The following is a 19,849-nucleotide window of genomic DNA, read 5'->3' on the forward strand; positions in this document are numbered from 1 at the left end:
TATAAGTTGTTTTGTAATGCAATAAATCCTTTCTTAGAAGAGATTGCGGATGCAGGGGGTGGAAAACAATGATGTGAGTTGAATCTTTTTGTTGTTGTTGTTTAAGTAGGCTCTGGGTCCAACATGGAGCCCAATGCACAGCTCGAACTCACAACCCTGAGATCAAGACCTGAGCTGAGATCAAGAGCGAGACACCTAACTGACTGGGCCATCCATGTACCCCTGAGGTGGCTTACATCTTAATCAATGAGTAAGTTACTTAAGTCTGTGAGCAACTGCCCTTATAAAGAAGATTGCTATCTCTTAGCAATGTGTTCAAAGGGGGACATTAAGTGATATCTATGACGGTTCTTGGGAAGCACTGATGTCCAATGCCACTTATATTTACAAAGATTGGAAAAGTCCACCTGCATATATACACATCAAATTCAGTAAACAATTGAGTCTTCATTGAAAGTTTGTGCTTTTTATTTTTTTAAATTATTTTTTAATAAGAGTTTTTAAATTTTTTTATAAACATATAATGTATCATTAGCCCCAGGGGTACAGGTCTGTGAATCGCCAAGTTTACACATTTCACAGCACTCACCATAGCACATACCCTCCCCAATGTGATAACCCAGCCACCCTCTCCCTATCCCCCTCCCCCTGGCAACCCTCAGTTTGTTTTGTGAGATTAAGAGTCTCTTATGGTTTGTCTCCCTCCCAATCCCATCTTGGTTCATTATTTTTTTCCTACCCCCCAAGCTCCCTACATTGCATCTTCACTTCCTCATATCAGGGAGATCATATGATAGTTGTCTTTCTCCGATTGACTTATTTTGCTAAGCATAATACCCTCTAGTTCCATCCATGTCGTCACAAATGGTAAGATTTCATTTCTTTTGATGGCTGCATAGTATTCCATTGAAAATACAAGGGTATTCCTTTTTTAATTTTTTTAACATGGTATATATATATATTTTAATTTCTTTTCAGCATAACAATATTCATTGTTTTTGCACCACACCCAGTGCTCCATGCAATTTGTGCCCTCCTTAATACCCACCACCTGCCTCCCCCAACTTCCCACCCCCTGCCCCTTCAAAACCCTCAGGTTGTTTTGCAGAGTCCATAGTCTCTCATGGTTCACCTCCCCTTCCAATTTCCCTCAACTCCCTTCTCCTCTCCATCTCCTCATGTCCTCTGTGTAATCCCTTATGCTCCACAAATAAGTGAAACCGTATATGATAATTGGTTCTCTCTGCTTGACTTATTTCACTCAGAATAATCTCTTCCAGTCCCATCCATGTTGCTACAAAAGTTAGGTATTCATCCTTTCTGATGGAGGCATAATACTCCATAGTGTATATGGACCACATCTTCCTTATCCATTTGTCCGTTGAAGGGCATCTTGGTTCTTTCCACAGTTTAGTGACCGTGATCATTGCTGCTATAAACATTGGGGTACAGATGGCCCTTCTTTTCACTACATCTGTATCTTTGGGGTAAATACCCAGTAGTGCAATTGCAGGGTCATAGGGAAGCTCTATTTTTAATTTCTTGAGGAATCTCCACACTGTTCTCCAAAGTGGCTGCATCAACTTGCATTCCCACCAACAGTGTAAGAGGGTTTCCCTTTCTCCACATCCTCTCCAACACACATTGTTTCCTGTCTTGCTAATTTTGGCCATTCTAACTGGTGTAAGGTGGTATCTCAATGTGGTTTTAATTTGAATCTCCCTGATGGCTAGTGATGATGAACATTTTTTCATGTGTCTGATAACCATTTGTATGTCTTCATTGGAGAAGTGTCTGTTCATATCTTCTGCCCATTTTTTTTATATGATTGTCTGTTTTGTGTGTAGAGTTTGAGAAGTTCTTCATAGATCCTGGATATCAACCTTTTGTCTGTACTGTCATTTGCAAATACCTTCTCCCATTCCATGGGTTGCCTCTTTGTTTTGTTGACTGTTTCCTTTGCTGTACAGAAGCTTTTGATCTTGATGAAGTCCCAAAAGTTCATTTTTGCTTTTGTTTCCTTTGCCTTTGGAGACATATCTTGAAAGAATATGCTGTGGCTGATATCAAAAAGGTTACTTCCCCTGTACTCCTCTAGGATTCTGATGGATTCCTGTCTCACGCTGAGGTCTTTTATCCATTTCAAGTTTATCTTTGTGTATGGTGTAAGAGAATGGTTGAGTTTCATTCTTCTACATATAGCTGTCCAATTTTCCCGGCACCATTTAATGAAGAGACTGTCTTTTTTCCACTGTATATTTTTTCCTGCTTTGTCGAAGATGATTTAACCATAGAGTTGAGTGTCCATAACTGAGCTCTTTACTCTGTTTCACTGGTCTATGTGTCTGTTTTTATGCCAGTACCATGCTATCTTGGTGATCACAGCTTTGTAGTAAAGCTTGAAATCAGGTAACATGATGCCGCCAGTTTTATTTTTGTTTTTCAACATTTCCTTAACAATTCGGGGTCTCTTCTGATTCCATACAAATTTTAGGATTATTTGCTCCAGCTCTTTGAAAAATACTGGTGGAATTTTGATCAGAATGGCATTAAAAGTATAGATTGCTCTAGGCAGTATAGACATTTTAACAATGTTTATTCTTCCAATCCAAGAGCATGGAATGGTCTTCCATCTTTTTGTGTCTTCTTCAATTTCTTTCATGAGTGTTCTGTAGTTCCTTGAGTACAGATCCTTTACCTCTTTGGTTAGGTTTATTCCCAGGTATCTTATGGTTCTTGGTGTTATAGTAAATGGAATTGATTCTCTCATTTCCCTTTCTGTATGTTCATTGTTAGTGTATAAGAAAGCCACTGATTTCTGTACATTGACTTTGTAGCCTGCCACATTACTGAATTGCTGTAAGAGTTCTAGTAGTTTGGGGATGGAGTCTTTTGGGTTTTCCATAAAGAATCATATCATCTACGAAGAGAGAGAGTTTGACTCCTTCATTGCCAATTTGGATACATTTTGTTTCTCTTTTTTGTAGATTGCTGTTGCTAGGACTTCTAATACTATGTTGAACAAGAGTGGTGGGAGTGGGCATCCTTGTCGTGTTCATGATCTCAACAGGAAGGCTGTGAGCTTTTTCCCATTGAGGATGATATTTGCTGTGGGTCTTTCATAGATAGATTTTATGAAGTTCAGGAATGTTCCTCTATCCCTATACTTTGAAGTGTTTTAATCAGGAACAGATGCTGGATTTTATCAAATGTTTTTTCTGCATCAATTGAGAGGACCATGTGGTTCTTCTCTCTTCTTTTATTGATTTGTTCTCTCACATTGATTTATTTGTGAATGTTGAACCATCCTGGTAACCCAGGGATGAATCCCATCTGGTCATGGTGGATAATCTTTTTAATGTGCTGTTGGATCCTGTTTGTTAGGATCTTGTTGAGAATCTTAGCATCCATATTCATCAATGATATTGGTCTGAAATCCTCCTTTTTGGTGGGGTCTTTGCCTGGTTTGGGGATCAGGGTAATACTGGCTTCATAGAAAGAGTCTGGAAGTTTTCCTTCTGCTTCAATTTTTTGAAACAGCTTCAGGAGAACAGGTGTTATTTCTTCTTTGAAAGTTTGGAAGAACTCCCCAGGGAATCCATCAGGTCCTGGGCTCTTGTTTTTTGGGAGGTTTTTGATCACTGCTTCAATCTTGCTAGTAGATATTGTTCTATTCAGGTTGTCAATTTCTTCCTGGTTCAATTTTGGGAGTTTATAGTTTTCCAGGAATGCATCTATTTCATCTAGGTTGCTTAACTTATTTGCATATAACTGTCGATAATAACTTCTGATGATTGTTTCTACTTCCTTGGTGTTAATTGCGATCTCTCCCTTTTCATTCATAATTTTATTAATTTGAGCTTTCTCTCTTTTCTTTTGGATTAGTGTGGCCATTGGTTTATTGATCTTATTGATTCTTTCAAAAAACCAGCTTCTGGTTTCACTGATACGTTCTACTGTATCTAGTTTCTACCTCATTGATCTCTGCTCTAATCTTGATTATTTCCCTTCTTATATGTGGGGCTGGTTTGATTTGTTGTTGATTCTCCAGTTCTTTAAGGTGTAGAGACAGCTGGTGTATTCTGGATTTTTTCCGTTTTTTTGAGGGAGGCTTGAATGGCTATGTATTTCCCCCTTAAGACGACCTTTGCTGTATCCCATAGGTTTTGGACTGAAGTGTCTTCATTCTCATTGGTTTCCGTGAATTGTTTAAGTTCTTCTTTGATCTCCTGGTTGATCCAACCATTCTTAAGCAAGGTAGTCTTTAGCTTCCAGATGTTTGAGTTCCTTCCGAACTTTTCCTTGTGATTGAGCTCCAGTTTCAAAGCATTGTGATCTGAGAATATGCAGGGAGTAATCTCAGTCTTTTGGTATGGGTTGAGTCCTGATTTGTGACCCAGTATGTGGTCTATTCTGGAGAAAGTTCCATGTGCACTTGAGAAGAATGAGTATTCTGTTGTTTTAGAGTGGAATGTTCTGTGTATATCTATGAGGTCCATCTGGTCCAATGTGTCATTCAATGCTCTTGTTTCTTTATTGGTTTTCTGTTTGGATGATCCGTCTATTACTGAGAGAGGCATGTTAAGATCTCCTACTATTAATGTATTCATATCAATATGACTCTTTATCTTGATTAATAGTTTTCTTATGTAATTGGCTACTCCCATATTGGGGGCATAGATATTTACAATTGTTAGATCATCTTGGTGGATAGTCCCTTTAAGAATTATGTAGTGTCCTTCTGTATCTCTGACTACATTAAGTTTGTGCTTTTTAAATTCGGGCCTTGGATATAACCCAGTCAGAACTTCTGTCAGCATTATGAGTCAGAAGTGGAAATGGAGAGCAATTAATAAGGATCTGCATTCTTGTAAACCCAAAACAAAACAAGTTAGAGACTTTTGCATAGAATAGATAGATTTAGGCTTCACTACAAGACAGAATTGTCTAAAATGTCATTTGAAAGTGGAAGCTTTAAATCTTGGCTTAAATGTGATTTATCCTGGAGAGGGAGTTTTGTCCAGGGAACTTTGTTGGCATCTTGTGAAGGTGATCCTTGCTGCAGAGCCCAGGCGCAGTAATAACAGAGCTGGTATCTGCTTCAAATAAACAATTCCTGCACATCAAAGTATTTCTCATAAAAGTTTTACGTTAGTTTTGGCTACTGAACCACCAAAAGGAATCATTTATTTAGAATGTTTTATTTGTTTTATGAGAATTTTTTCTCCTACTCAACTGTTCAGCTTGCAGCTTAAAATGCTGAAATCCCAAAGGGAGAAAGAGGCTTCTCACACATCAGAAAGGCATGGCAGGCTCCCAAACCATTGATGGCTTCAATTTTCATGTAAAATCAGCTTAGCGAATCTCGGGTGGATTTTTACCAAAAATGCGTTGAGGGGCTTGTGCCACCAGTAATACTTATTTAAAAATATTCAGCTTATCCATGCCTAGAAATATTATGTATACTGTAGCCAAATACATTGAAACATCAACAAAGACACCTTTGCAGATAATTTGGCAAAAGCCCAGTATCTACAAAAGAATTGATTTCTGGAGGAAGAATAAAAGCTCATAGTGAGCACGCAAGGGCACTAACGATTATGTCTATTAGAACTATTAAGGGAAAAACTGGATAGTTTAATTAGAATGACTTTTTGTGAGATTATATAAGAAGATCTTATTCATGTGTTTAGGTCTGTTTCAGAAGCTGCTTTTATAGAAATGTAAACTACAAAATTGAGTACAAAGCAGGAAAAAAAAACCACCAGTGCCTAAGGAAGTTAAAATTCTCATGAAATTAATGTGGCCATGAATGAAATGATCATAAATGTAGAAAATAACAATACTGGTGTATCATATGAGGCAGTCATGAGCAGAGTCCCAGGATCTCAAATCACGACCAGAAGCAGCTATTCTTTTCTATTATTTCTTTCTATTTGGCGTAGAGTGAGCATCTGTAGGGCGATGTGCTGGAAATCTGTTAAACTCATATATGTAGAACAGTCAAATGTTTACATATTAAAACCCTTCAAGTCTTCTCATTGCTGCCACATAATGTTCTGTACTCCACACATAAGACCTTTGGTGATACGGTCCTTGCCTATCCTTCCAACCTTATTTCCGGCTACCTTTCCTTTGAGGCTTTGTGTATGTGTCCCCTCTACCTAGAATACATTTATTCAAAAACAGTTACTGAGCACCAAGTACACGCCCTGTCCTAAACATCTTCCTGGCAGACCCTTCATCCTTTAAGACTCAAAAATGTCTTCCTTTACATTTCCTTCCTTGAGGCAAGTTAATCACCATCCTTTTACCCTTTTAAATAATGCCACTATAGTACCGCATACAGCCCTGGTGCAGAATGGAACTGTACAGCAACTTTTTTTTTTTAAGTGAGTGAAAAAAAGAAAAAAGCCCCAACAAGCTATACGAGTGAACATATTCCAACTGTTAAAAGTTTAAAAAAACTTGAAGTAGTCAGAGTAACAGCTAGCAATTATTTTTACTTTCAACCTACATCAATCCTACTCTCCTCAAAGGTAATTACAGTTGGGATCCCTGGGTGGCTCAGTGGGTTAAGTGTTTGCCTTTGGCTCAGGTCATGATCCCAGGGGACTGGGAACCAGTCCTGTATCAGGCTCCTTGCTCAGCAGGGAGCCTGCTTCTCCCTCTGCCTGCTGCACCCCTGCTTGTGCTCTCTCTCACTGACCAATAAATAAATAAAATCTTTTTAAAAAGTAACTGCAGTTAAGAGTTTGGGGAATATTGTTTCAGGATTTTTTTTCTTTACACTTACATGCCTGATAGACAGTTTAATGTATTTAAAAGCACAGACTCTGGAGTCAGGGGTTTGGGACAAAATTCTAGCTCTACCCCTTAATATTTTGGAGGTTTGGGGCAAATCCCTTATCTTTGCTGGGTCTCAGTTTCCTTATCCATAAAATAGCTGTAATTATAATACTACATAACTTATTAAGGAAGTTAATACATAAAGCACCTAGAACAGTGCCCTGCGCATAGTAAATCCTTTTGAAGTAGTTGCTCCATATGCAATCCCAGTATAGGTTTCTATGTTGCTTACTAAATGATATAAATGAAATTGTACTGTAGTTACTATCCTGCAATTTTTAATTTTTGCTTAACAATCTATCTACCTTATTTTATAATATGGGCATGCTATTTTTAACCATACATCATTTAACTTGTTTCTAAATTGATCACCACATAAGAGTATTTTGAGGAAAATTCCTAAAATTTTTGAGTCAAAATATATATACACTTTCTGTTTATTCAGATACTAAGAAATTGCCCTATAAGGAGAATGTAGTTGTTTAAATTCCCATCAGCAGTCCTGAGCAGCAGGGGTCAAGAGTGCATCTAGTACACTTTGAATAAGATCTATCTCCCTAGTCAGACACCCTCATCAACCGGTGTCAAGAAGGCTCTGAGAGAGCGCTTCTCTGTCTCCGTATCTGTAACTGCTGAGGACATGAAGAAGCCCTAGATATCCTGGGTATCTTCTTTCCCCGGCCTGTAGCAGTTACAGCCTTCGCAGGACTACATTGTCTGGCTGGAGTCTACCAACTCTGTCTTCCTCGTGCCTTTTAACTACACATTTCTGTCACTCACCATAAAAAACACTAGACTTAAAGGCACCTCCTCTTCCATCAGCTCAGCTTATTTCTACTTCTGACCCCATCTCCTACACGTCATTCAATGAACTGTTGAATTTCTTCCATTTTGCCTTCTAGAATTTTTGAACCTCCTCAGCAAAATGTACATCTTCAACCTCTTTTCTGAGAGTTTTCATCACCTTTTCCTCTACAGAGAACCTGGCTGTCTGCTGAGGATGCTTCTTCCCCTGCAGTCTTCTCAAGTTGGGGCTCTTTCTTCTACCACACACTTTGTATTGATAGACTGGAATCAGGGTAGATGTAATCAGGGTGTCGAGGAATCAAACTGAATAAGAGACTGCTAGCCTAGGAATAATCTTTTCCCCCAATGCCTCTCTTTATTACCAGTCTGATGTTTTACTTCCTATAAAAGTTTATGGATTAGGAGGGCAGATAGGTCACCAACTACGAGGATGGCTAGAAAAGAGAAGAAATAAATAGTCCATTAAATGATTGTTTTAAATGACATTCTGAGATTTTTTTTTTCAGTTTTTTTCATTGTCTGTGTTGGTGAGGTAATTACTAGAAAAAATGATGTTGACCTGTGACAGATAATCTCATTATCATTCTTTATAATTAAGTAAGTATGTAATCATAGTCTAGAATTTTAGAGTTTTGTAGAAGTCATGTAGTAGATTTTTGCATATGATACAAGCAAGATTGAATTGATCAATGATCATGTAAAAGTGTATTAATTTATATAATAATATCTGGATATTTTTATCTGGAGTGTACTTGTCTTCAAACTTTCCTGAATTAGCAAGAATTCCTCTCTCTCTCTCTCTCTATATATATATATATATATTAGTAATTCACTGAGATAAAGTAAATGGTATAGAAAATAAATACTAAGACTTTTGTTTGCTCCATTTTAAATGACTTAAGACTTTAAATATTTTATAATTATTTTATACCCTAAAATATAATCTACATGCTATAATCTATATACTCTACTTTATAATCATCTTATACTCTAAAAAAGCAAAGTAGTCATTGTATAAAGGCATATTTTTACCTGTAAAATCTTAGTATCTTATTTCTTAATCATATTTCAGAACTCAAGAGGTTAGTAATTTATTTTTAGGCTTTATTTATTTATTCTAGAGAGAGAGAGTAGGAGGGAGGGGCAGAGGGAGAAGAAAAGAATCTCAAGCAGGCTCCCCATAGTCTCAGGACTCAATCTCATGACCCTGAGATCATGTCCTGTGCCAAAACCAAGAGTCAGACACTTAACCAACTGAGTCACCCAGGTGCTCCAAGATCAGTAATTGTCCTATGTGAAAGTGTAAAGTATGCAATACGTGATTGTATAAACCCATTAACTCAATTCTTTGCCTCTTTTTAATTAAGCCTCCTCCCATATCAGGGTTCAATTATTTGATGAGTTATTAATTACTATAATATTAACATGAATATTCACAGGAAAGAATAGAAACAACAGGATTTTGAAAAAATAATCATGGTGCTCCCATGCAGTAGAATATTATACTGGTGCAAAGGTCATGTTGTGGAAAAATATTTATTGACATGGGGAAAAGTTCATGATATACATTAAGTAAAAATTGAACTGTGTACAGCTTTATACTTTTTTAATATTTTTTTTCTATAAACCAACATGGTTAAAATACCGTAAGAACTTTCACCTATTTCTGGGGAAAAAAGGCAAGTGGAGAAAGGTGTTTAGGACTTGTGATGACTTTTGAGTTCTCCTTCAGGATTTCTGTGTTTGTCACATTTTCAGCACTAACCGTGTGTTACCAATGTGGTTTAAAACCACATTGCGAAAATTAAATTCGGTCTTTGCTTAATTTCATTTTCCAAATCAACCAGTATTTACTGAATATCAACCTAGTATAGAACACTATAGGAAGATATTTTAAAAAGACAAATTTTTGTGCAATCAAGGAGCTTCCAGTCATGTTCCAGAAGAACTGGATGTAAAAATATACAATGTTTTAAAATTCGATAGGGTTTAAATAACAAGTCAAGCCAGAAATGAAAAGGTGATAAGCACATATAGTTAATTATTGCCTATTGTTACAATGGAGAGAATCACTTTTCCACTTAATGTTCCTGTGTTTAACCCCATACAGGCTGAATCTAAGCAACATCCATGGTTTTCTTTCCTACTGGCACACAAAGCTAGCTGTGTTTCACTGAGGACCTCATCATTTGTGTATAATCCTATCACTGAGTTCAATTCTGGTGGCATTCAGTAGAACACACTTCTGGAAACTTCTAGTTCCTTGACTACAAGCCATGTAGCAACATGTAAGAACTTTACTGTACAGTATACTCCCCACCCTTTGTCTGAGATTTTAGATAAAGCATGTAAATTTTCTTTCTTTTCTATTTCTTGAAGTGGATTAAATGGCAGGAAAGAAGTCCTATATTTGACTCATAGAGGGTTTTTTTTTTTTAAGATTTTATTCATTTATTTGACAGATAGAGATCACAAGTAGGCAGAGAGGCAGGCAGAGAAAGAGGAGGAAGCAGGCTCCCTGCTGAGCAGAGAGCCCGATGTGGGACTCGATCCCAGAACCCTGAGATCATGACCTGAGCCGAAGGCAGAGGCTTAACCCACTGAGCCACCCAGGTGCCCCTGACTCATGGAGGTTTTGAGCTATTTTCTCCGCTACAGAAGGGAGAATACCGTAGACTAACCAGTCATTTAGTCAGCGGTTATTTCTTGACAGGTATTTAGAAATATACAAGTATACAGTGCTGCATGCCAGTCAGTGAAGTGGCAAAATAAAGAGGGGTGAACTGTGGTACCTAAATGTATTTCAGATAAGGACCATAATGTTGTTTGTTTTTCTCTCGCTGTGTTTACCCATGTTTGTTCATTCTTCCCATGGGAAAGACTAGGAGTGAATTATTGTCATTCAGAGAAGCTAATTCCACTGTAAAGAAATACATTACTTAGCACCAAAAAAAAAAAAATTAGTATTCTTAGTCTAATAATGGAAATGATGGTTTAAATTTCCCCGAATGTTATCCATGGGGTAGGTAAGCCAAGTTATTTTTGAATCATATTCTTCTCTTACACTATATAGATTTTCACAGATTTCCTGCCAGGATAATTTTCAAAACTCTGTATGAAGATGTGTATTTCCCCCCAGAGGAAACTTAAGGATAGGATAAATTTAAAAGTGGTACAATAAAAGTGATGACAGGGTTTTAATAACATTTTTTCATGTCTGATAAGTGAGAAAGGTACAAAGATAAATAGTTCCCCATTGCACTTGTGAATTATATTCATCTAATGAATATTTTAATTTTTATTGATTTCTTCTCTCTCCTTTCCTATTTTTTTCCAATAAATTACATGCATGTTTGAAATTAGATTTCTATAGCTACTGCCTAAGAGTGAGTATGTCTTTTCTCATTGATTTTGCAAAAACAAAAGTTGATAAATTCTCTTCTCTGGGAACAAAGCAAATATGGTAACCCAAAGAAAAACAATAGTAGCTGCTTTATTGAGACAGAACTTTTCAACAGCTCCTTTAAAAGCTAAAAATAATTTATTTGAAATAAAATAAGCATAGCCAAAGGAATACTTTGTTCAAGTAATGTGTTTTGTGTCCGTATTTTCCCATAATACCAGGAAGTTTTTTTCTCTGAAATAAAAGTCTTTATTAAGGGATGACTTCCTAAATCACACTCACTCTAACATAATCATAAGTCTATTAAAACCACAAATTGCCCTTTCAAATACATTATCATTTTCATAAAATGATAGTTATTGAATATATTATATTAATATTTGTTTATATCATGAAATAGTATTTTCTATACCCGAAGCTAGAAATTCTGCTAATAAAATGACCAATGGGATGCAGTAAAGTTAAAGACTCTGGAGTAACTGACTCTTCTCCCCCAGGAGTCACTGTTTACATTATTCACTTTGTATGAGGTAAATTTAAGATCTGAAATAATGAAATGGCAGTGGCTTTTTCTTTGATACATTTGGCCAGCTGAATATTCTTGATATTATATTTTTACCTAAAAATTAAAAAGTAATAATAATTGGGCACCTGGGTGGCTCAGTGGGTTAAGCCTCTGCCTTCCGCCTGGGTCATGATCTCGGGGGTCCTGGGATCAAACCCTGCATCAGTCTCTCTGCTCAACAGGGATCCTGCTTCCTAACCCCCTCTTTCTTCCTGCCTCTCTGCCTACTTGTGATCTCTCTCTCTGTCATAAATGAATAAAATCTTTTAAAAAAAGTAATAATAATAATAATAATAATAATTTCTTAGGCTCCGAATTTCCAGAGACAATGAGAAAAGAAAAAGGAAACCCCAGGACCTTTCCAAGGGTCCTGCCTGTTCACAGAGATCTGAGAAGTCGGTGCACTAGTGTGTATTGAGAGGTGTGGCAGGAAAAGTGCTCTGCTGTCAGACAGAATATTAGTGCTGGATCCTAGAGATCTCCTTGCCCAGCACCCTCGCTTCCCATGTGAGGAAAATATGAGTGGTTTCCCAAAGGTTACTAGGCTGGCTGGTTCCCTTACACACTGCACTTCTCTTTCTCCTTTATCATCCTCCCAGACACCTGGATAAATTGGCCTTAGGCTATTTCTCTTGATTTCTTGTGAACTGAGCAATTCTTTAAAAAGGCATGCTTTAGGAAAATAAAATAGTTTCAGAGGTAGAATTTAGTGATTCATCAGTTGCATGTAACACCCAGTGCTCATTATACAAGTGCCCTCCTTAATGCCCATTATCAATTACCCCATTTCACCATTCACCTCCCCTCTAACAGCCCTGTTTGTTTCCTAGAGTTCAGCATCTTTTATGGTTTGCCTCCCTTTCAATTTTTACCTTATTTTATTTTTCCTTCCTTTCCCATAGGTTCATCTGTTTTGTTTCTTAAAGTCTACATATGAGTGAAATTATGTGATATTTCTCTTTCTCTGACTGACTTATTTCGCTTAGCATAATATGCTTTGGCTCCATTCATGTCATTACAAATGGCAAGATTTCATTCTTTTTGATGGCTGAGTAATATTCCATTACATATTTTATATATATTATCTGTATACTATATATAAAATCTCACCTCTTTTTTATCCACTGACAGATGAATGGATTTAAAAAACATGCTTTTTAAAATTTTTTAAGGAATTGGCAGTGTGATCATGGAGAGCCATTCAAAGTATCCAGTCTGCTATCCTGCCAGAATTGAACTCAGCCTAAGTTAGTGGTGTGGTTCCTATCCTGCTGCTTCGACGTCATTCTGCATCCTTCACTCACCATCCTCTCACTTCCCTGTCTGGTCACTTTGCTTGAGCACACCTAGTGCCTTGATGCCTTTGTTTGTGCCATGGCCATCATGCTCATCCTATACCCCCAAGAAATGAACTCTACTTTCTTTTCTGTGGAAGGAATCATCTCTGTCCTTTAAGCCCAGTATAGGCACCTGCTCTGAAGGAATCATCTCTGTCCTTTAAGCCCAGTATAGGCACCTGCTCTGAAAAACTCCCTAACCATCAGCCCTCTCTTCTCCCAGGGCAGAATTAAGTATTCCCTCCCTTGTACACTAATAACATTACTGCAGTAGTACTTCTGGTTTCCTTCGGTTGATATTGGCCTGCCAATTTGGCTTTGGAAAACTGTATCTTATTCATCTCTGTGTCTCTAATGTGGCCACTCAAGAAATCTTTTGAGAATTAAATCTAATTGTGGGAGTCATGATTCCAAAGTCATGACTCCAATGTTCCCGCATTTCACCCCTCCTAGGGATTCACTGCTCTTGGGCACTACTGTCATTACTCAGAGATTTTCTTGGCTGTAGATGTGAAACTTTATTTATATCATTGCCCTTCACACTTACAGGGAATATGCAATAGAACTGTTTCTTTTTCACACCCTTTTTGACAATAGTATTAAATGCTTATTAAAAAATAAGGGTTCTTGGGCGCCTGGGTGGCTCAGTTGGTTAAGCAACTGCCTTAGGCTCAGGTCACGGTCCCGGAGTCCCGGGATCGAGTCCCGCATCAGGCTCCCAACTCCATGGGGAGTCTGTTTCTCTCTCTGACGTTCTCGCCTCTCATGCTCTCTCTCAAATAAATAAATAAATTCTTTAAAAAAAAAAATAAGGGTTCTCAACATAAAGCACCACTATTGTAAAGAATGACAGTAAAACATGTGTTTTTATGTAATTATAAGATTCCATTAAATATGGTCATTAGTGGGCTGCACAGTTGTTTAGAATGATTTAATTTTTTTAAGATTTTATTTTTATTTATCTGACAGAGATCACAAGTAGGCAGAGAGGCAGGCAGAGAGAGAGGGAAGCAGGCTCCCCGCTGAGCAGAGAGCCCGATGTGGGGCTCAGTCCCAGGACCCCTAAGATCATGACCTGAGCCGAAGGCAGAGGCTTAACCCACTGAGCCACCCAGGTGCCCCCAAAAAAGTAATTCTAACAATGTCCAAGTTTAATGAGGAAAATTGATACCTCATTTCATCCTACTTTTCCCACAGCATCACATCCTCTTTATGGGCACCACTATTAACAATTCACTGTGTATCAAATATATGATACAGATGTTGATATAGATAGGGCCATTAGGTCACAATGTTAATTCCTTTAGTAGAGAGAAAAAGGTAAGATTACATGGATCCTCTTGGTTCCTCCTCACAAAGTATTCATTTGATGTCAGCAGTGGCAAAAAAAAAAAAATCTAAATCATTAAATGAATAAATAGCCCAATACCAAATACATTGGATGCTAGTATACTAGATATCACAAACAATGGCATTTTTATTTTGCATTAAGACAGATCATGATGGAATGAATTCGTGAGGTTCATAGAAATTAGAAAAGAAAGAGTAATTAATAGGGACTTAATGACCAAAAAATAGCAATACACCCTGCTTAAGTATTTCTAAAAAGTCATTGTTCTATCAAGTAGAAATGATTTTTTTCTACTGATATTTTTTTACAGAAATTAGTTATACTATTGCTTTTTAACATATAGAGGCCTGGCTTTAAAAAGCCTCTAGATTTCTGGGGTGCCTGAGTGGCTCAGTCAGTTAAATGTCCAACTCCTGATTTAGGCTCAGGTCATGATCTTAGGGTTGTGTAATAGAGCCCCTTGTGGGGTCCATGCTCAGCAGAGAGTCTGCGTCTCTCCCTCTTCTTCTCCCTCTAACCCTCCCCGCACTCATGGACTCTTTCTCTCTCTCTCAAATAAATAAATAAATCTTAAAAATAAATAAATACATTAATTAATTAATAATAAATAATAAAAATAAATAACTTTCAAATAAATAAATGAATGAATAAACAAATAAAAATAAACAAATCTTTTAAAAAGCCTCCAGATTTATAATTACTATTAAAGTAGTATTTCATTTCCTGTATTATTTAGGTGTTCAGATAAATGTCTGAAAGCTCATCCTCCTTTTATTGATTACAAAATAATAAAAATACAACCAAGAATTTCCAAAAGTGTGCTAAAACATACTTTTAATTTTAATCTCTGGGTTAAGGATTTACATCTTAATCATAGCATGTAGTCTTAGAAGGAGCTAGAAAGGACCCAGGAAACACCTGAAGGGAAATCCTTCACCTTACAGATGAGGGAAGTATGGCCCCAGAGAGATGGAACTGGTGGTTCTTCTGTGGCACAGTGCAGGAACAGCTGCACCAGGGCCTCAGAAGTCCTGGGTTTGAATCTTATCTCTGGCCACTAGTGCCCTTCTGAGGCTCAATTCCATCTTCAATAAAATGGGGCTAAGAACAGCTATGGCATGGGCACATATTAAATGAGATCATTAAGTGAAATAAAATAGATGGGCCTGCCTAAGTAGTGGAACTATTCAGGAGTGTTCCTACCCTACCCTGCCTTGTCTGTGGCTACAGATCAAGGATGGAGGAAAAGTGGGGATAAGAATTTAGATTATCTGACTTGCAGGCCAGTTTTCTTCCCACTAATTCCTTTCAGCCAAACCCTGATGCCTATCAGCCTCTTCAAGGATGTTACTTCCAGTATCTTAGACACACAAATAGAAGTTCCTTCACTATGAGCGCCGAGTGTATTCTTGGCTGAGGATGGATCATGGCAGTCTTCTTCAGTGACTTTCCTTTGCTCTCTGGATAAGGTGTATACCTCTTTCACCTAACCTGAAAGACCCCTGTTGACCTCTCTTAGCCTCGATGTCTGCCCTTCCTACACACTCAGATCCAGCCATAACAACCTATTCTCAGGCAATCTGTTATCTTTGTGTACTCAAAGACCCTTTCAGCCCTCACCGGGCAAATTCATACCCATACATTGCATTTGCTCCAACTTACATGTCATCCTTTTTGTGAAGCCTTCCCCAACCTTGGATGTGATCCCCTATATTATAGAAAATATCCTAACACTACATAGTAATGGATTACTGACTCATGTGAATCCTCCACCCACATATAAAATCCCTGAATCTTGAATAGACTTTATCTTCTATCTGTAATACCTTGCATAGCACTTCACACTGTAACTTTATTTTTTATTTTTAACTTCTTAATTGAAGTAGAACATGCATTCCAAAACTACATAAATCATTTATGTATAGCTGGATGAATTTCACAAGTTAAACCCATGCTGTAACTAGCATAGATCAAGAATCAGAACATTAGCCCAGAAGCCCCTTTATGCCCTTTCTAGTCATTACCCCTCTTATTTATAACACAATAGAATGTTGCCTTTTTTGAACTTTATATAAATGAATATACTTTCTTTTGTGTCTGTCTTCTTTCACCCAATATTATGTTTGTATGATTCTAAAAGCTTTAAAAAAAAACTGAGTAATGTAACAGTATCTAAGATTTTAATCAATGTATATGAGAAGTTTTCCGTATCACCAGTTCAGAAAGAAGGCAGCTATTATAAGGCATGAAATTCCCTTCTAATGGATGCCTGTTCAGCATTCTTTCCTGTCATTCCTAAGGGAGTCCAATTTTTTAGATGCCCTCCCCACTCATGCAACCCGTATTTGGGTTGATGGGGTGAGCCTGATTGACAATCTTACTCCTCCTTGCAAGTGATTGGCTGAGGAATGGGAGTCCCCAAATTGACCTGAAGAGAGTTGAGACCTGAAGAGTGGTTTGCTGGGGCTCCTGGGAAGTGTTTTGCCCACTACTCCAGGAATGCTTGCAGAAGTGACCCTCTAACTCTTCTTCTGGATCTTGACACGTATGGGTATATGAGGCTCAGACCTTTAAGGCTATCTCATCACCAACCTTGAGGATGGAACAATACTAGGAGAAGATAGGGCCAAGAATCACAAGGGAAAAGGGCTGTCTATAGGATTAAGTCATCTTCAAATCTATCCTACAACTCAGTTTACAGTTATATCACTCAGCACATCTCATTATTATTTTATCCAGTTGAGATTTTTCTTGTTTGTTCATTTTTGTTTATTTGTTTTACTACTTAAAATTAAAGGCATTTTACCTGACATATCTTCTAAGGATGTGTTTGACTACCCGGAAGGCACATTTAACTGAATGGAGGCCTCAGTTTTGGGAATGAGATTCAAGTCAGGTAGTAAGGGATGGGGTGGCATGGGCATGAAGGGCTCCGACCAGGGCATGGCGCCGAGATGGCAATCTCTTGAGAATGAGCTATTCTGGCAGAGCCCACTGTACCCTTGGGCAAAGGATCTGTGGCTACATTGTTGTAGACTTGAGGAAAGATGTAACCTCAGAACAGTAACATTCTGAGTGGTGTGGGTTGAAGGCAGCTGCTTGTGCCTGCAACTAGAGAGGCTTTTCCTTTTCCCCCTCTTGTGAAGGAGATGCTTGTCAGAGCAACAACAGTTGTATAAGCTTATGTGACCTCCAAGGGAATTTCTTGGGAGGACAGGGATTGTGCAGACTTGGTGGTAGTACGTATCTAAGATGACAAAGATCCTCAAGTAACATACCTGAAGTGTGGTACGAGGATAGGCCTGTTGGCTGATGCAGCAGGTTTTCTGTTCCCCCTCCTCACCCCTCAAGATAAGAATAATTAATACTGCCCACTGGAAATGAGAAAGGAAGTCTGGGGGCACTGCAGTTCCCATGGGGAGAGGACTCTCCAATGGGGAAAGACACTCTGTGAGGTAGCACTTCAGAGCGATTTGAACCAAAAATTAAAGGGAAAATGGTTCTTTCTTCCACCAGAGCTGGGGAAGAGGAATAGATCAGCTACATTTATATAGGGATTATCAGAGGGACTTTGTCAATAGGCGGCATCTGATCTGACCCGTGAAGGAAAGACAGTATTCACACTTGAAGTGATGGGGAGGGTATTTCAGTTAAAGGGAACTGCAAATGAGAGAGACATAAGGGCAGTAAAGAGAAGAAGGGACATAGGAAGGAATGAATAAATCCGTTTGACTCTGCCACACGGAAGGAGAGGGCTGGCAAAGTTGGAGACAGAAGTTGTGGTAAGACAGGGAGGGTTGTTAATGCCTCCACAGGGGTTTGGGTTGTATCCAGCGGGTGATGGAGAACCACAGAAGAATTTTAAGCATGTCAGTGATAAGATTGAAGCTGGCCTCAAGATCATTAAAATTAAAAGGCACTCGAATCAGGAAAGACAGAAAATAATAGGAAGATTAAATTAAAGCCAAAAGCCATAGAACAGAGGAAAGGAAGTAAATCAGGGTCATGGTGACAGACTGAAGAGAAAGGAAAGAACTTAGGAAAGAGAGTTTGCTAGGAATCTGATTGGTGTGAGAATGGCGTGATTGAGAGGAACTGGATCACTGTCACAAAACCTGGTCCCAGAGGTTCATCATTTTTTCACACCATGTTAAATTTTCTACAGAACCATCTTGCTAGTGAAATGATTCCCAATTTGCAGGCTATTTTAGGAGTATATTTGTAGCAAAATGAAACAAACAAAAAACAAAGTGGTGAAGGGGTACATGTGAAAAGGCTTTGCCTGAAACTGACTCTTTTATCTCAGGGAGTGAACAGTAGCACTGCTGTTGACCAAGCCACATTGTGCATTCCAGTGATGGTAATGGGAAGAGAAGCGTGTTTAGAGCTCTTTGCACCTTCTCTGTGCTCCCAACTCAATCAGAACGTACCAGAACTGAGTCAGAGCCAAGCAAATGAGAAGGTATTCTTTTTACAGTTTTTCAAAATTGGGTTTATTGGCTAGAGTGCATTCATTTTTAAGCAGGAAAACTGAGCTTGGAAACTGACTCCAAGACACGATTCTCTTTATTAGTAAAGAGGAGGAATCGTGGATGTGTTCCTTAAGGAACAGATGCCAAAAAGCTTTCTTGATGATAACAGAGGAGCCATACCTTTCGAATGAGTGTTCTTAAAAGAATCACTTTAATACCTTCTCTTCATGAGGCAAAACCATAAACTTTTAATCCCTCTGTTGTCATGATTATAGTAGTTGTTCCATAAATATCTATAAAATAAATCTCAGGAAGAGGTTGTAGCAAACAGACAAGACCTAAGATGGGAGAAATCCTCAGCAATGATACAATTTTAAAGCTGTTGTGCCAGGGGAACCATCTTAGGCTCAGGTAATCGGAAAATAAATAGATCTTCAGAGATAAAAATAAAGAGGGAAAGGCATTTACTCCTGGGGTATTTGGTTCATCCATTTAAGATTAGCCTCAAGAGTTGGGACTAAGTTTGTTTGTGTTTATTTTTAATTTTTTTTAAAGATTTTTATTTATTTGACAGGCAGATCACAAGTAAGCAGAGAGGCAGGCAGAGAGAGAGAGAGGAGGAGGAGGCAGGCTCCCTGCTGAGCAGAGAGCCTGATGTGAGGCTCGATCCCAGGACCCTGGGACCATGACCTGAGCCAAAGGCAGAGGCTTTAACCACTGGGCCACCCAGGTGCCCCTAATTTTTTTTTAGTTGGGAGTAAGTTTAGTAGGAAATGGCCATTCTGGAGATTCTAAACAGATTTTCAATTACTCACCCCCTTCAATTACGTTAGATTCAAAAACATCATGGAGACTTAACGAAGGATCCTCAAGGCCCATCATTTCATCTTCAGGAAGAGGGTAGAGTTCACACTGACTACTTACTTAATCATTACTGTGGCTCTTTAACAGACTATTCCCCTAGATTTACGTTGCTTTGTGTCTTCTCTACTAGAGGTCCAATTTTTATGGCCCATGATGCTTAGAATGACTTGCTAATCCCCAAAGGACAATCTCGAATACCTG

General features: G+C 38.2%; 1 long non-coding RNA gene across 1 annotated transcript in view; it reads left to right on the forward strand.

Annotated features, from left to right (window-relative positions):
- The window catches only part of LOC116584671, a 28,122-nt gene extending 11,058 nt beyond the window's left edge, over window positions 1-17,064 (forward strand). The window contains exons 2-3 of the long non-coding RNA XR_004283280.1: window positions 8,163-8,253; window positions 16,613-17,064. This is a non-coding gene — a long non-coding RNA (uncharacterized LOC116584671). The remainder of the gene's footprint in view (window positions 1-8,162; window positions 8,254-16,612) is intronic.
- The last annotated feature ends 2,785 nt before the right edge of the window (window positions 17,065-19,849 follow it).

Source organism: Mustela erminea, chromosome 2 (genome assembly GCF_009829155.1).
Source record: "Mustela erminea isolate mMusErm1 chromosome 2, mMusErm1.Pri, whole genome shotgun sequence".
NCBI lineage: Eukaryota > Metazoa > Chordata > Mammalia > Carnivora > Mustelidae > Mustela > Mustela erminea.